Genomic DNA, 2,043 nt, shown 5'->3' with positions numbered 1-2,043 from the left:
CTTGGCAAAATCTGACTCCTGTAAAAACCAATACAGAAGCTACATCACTTGCCTTGAGCCTGGTTCCATATCTATGAAGTTCCCACAGGTATAGAGTGGAGAGGGAGAAGAGGTCAGGTGGCAGGAACTTGAGGGTATTGTGTCTATAACAGGAAATGTTCTAGCCATTTCTTTTTTTTAATTTTTGTTAATGTTTATTTATTTTTGAGAGAAAGAGAGACAGACAGAGTGTGAGTGAGGAGGGGCAGAGAGAAAGGGAGACACAGAATATGAAGAAGGCTCCAGGCTCTGAGATGTCAGCACAGGGCCTGATGCAGGGCTTGAACCCACAGACCGTGAGATCATGACCTGAGCTGAAGTTGGATGCTCAACTGACTGAGCCACCCAGGCAATCCTGGCCATTTCTGAAGTCCACCATGGTACCACTAAGCCTCAGAATCCCTGTGTAAGGTTGTGTGGCTTATTGCATTTCACAGCTAATGTATGGATAGTTCTTCTCACCTACAACACAGGGTTTATGACATTTTTTTCACTTCAGCACAGTATTTTGTGTCAGGCAGGTGAGGGAAGCTAAGTGCTTCTAGGTTTGGGTGAATTACCCGACTTGCCCACAGTCACATGGATAATTAGTGTCATAGCCAGGACCTGAGATAGTTCTCCAATGTTGTGTCCAGACCTCTTTCTACCCACCCAATTGACGAGTACCTAATCCAAGCTAATTACAGAGCTTGCTAATTACAGATTCTATTGTTAAATAAGATCGAATTGAAATGAATTCAGGCTCAACATTCTGGAAGTTTCCATAAAAGTCTGAACAAAACTTTGCATGTCCTTGAGAGGATTGTCTAACCTCTTAGTTCCTGACTCACCCATGAGAGGCCCCCAGCCATCTTGTCCCCCGTTTTGAGTCCAAAACCTTTTCATGTAAATGAGCTATTGAGCCAGTGGGAGAAAAAGTCTGAGCTCCTTTGGGAGTGCATTTTGGAGCACTTTACTGTTTCCTTAAAGCTTGGGGAAGAGTAAGCGGTAATCAATAGTGAAATCTGCCTGAATCTCGGAGGCTTGATGAAGGTGCTTTTGAAGCACATCACAGAGCTTGATTTTCTGTTATTTAGTGCCAAAAGTTATTACCTCAGCAGCAGTGCAATGTCTAATTTATACCAAATTGTTAGCTGAAATCTATTAAAGTTTATTAGTACCGCCTCAGAATACAGTAACATCTCACTGGTTCTGCTCGTGTTTAAATTGACCAGCTGGTTTAACTCTATTAGCTTTGAGGCTGAGATAAACTCGGGTCTGCAGAAGCCATCCACGGCACTGGGGGAGAACGGATACAGATGAAGCTGGCGATATTTGGGGTGTTAGCTGCTACCAAATTGCTGCAGGCTTCATCTCTCTTGATGCAGTCATGACCCCGTTAGTCCATTACCAATGGAATGGGGAGCTGTCCTCAGAATTCAGAAAGCAGTTGTCAATGTGATGGAGTTTCCAGCAGAGAAGGAGGCATTCCTGGAAGTCTGGGGCTGAGAGCCCACACCGGTGAGCTGGAGGATCCGGATGAACCTGATTTGTCCAGACATTTCCCCATAGCCTGCAAATTTGTGACTTCCAGAGAGTACTTCCAGTTGCATTGAGGGAAGACAAAAAAGATCTAACGTTACCCATAGAGAGATGTTCTGACATTGGTCCCATCCTACCTGTCCTCAGGGTCAGGATCTCAAAGAAACCAGACCAAAACCATATGGAAACATTTAAGTAGAGGCTGAATGACCCTCTACAATGGTATCCAGTGTTTGGTTGCTTTAGACTGCCTGGAGCAGTAAGAATAGTCACCCCGATCTGGTTTGAGAACTGACCTCACTGCTCACTATCTGCACAGTCTTGAAAAAGTGACCTAAATATTCTTGGTCCCAGTTTCCTCTTCATAAAATGGTTTTTTGTGTGGTTTTTTTTTTTTTTGGTGTGTGAAGATGTCAGTATTGTACATAAGCGCCTGACACAGCCTCACTAACACAATAAATATGTAATCCACATTCATTTCTT

Source organism: Suricata suricatta, chromosome 16 (assembly GCF_006229205.1).
Source record: "Suricata suricatta isolate VVHF042 chromosome 16, meerkat_22Aug2017_6uvM2_HiC, whole genome shotgun sequence".
Taxonomy (NCBI): domain Eukaryota; kingdom Metazoa; phylum Chordata; class Mammalia; order Carnivora; family Herpestidae; genus Suricata; species Suricata suricatta.
This window is presented reverse-complemented; position numbering follows the sequence as displayed.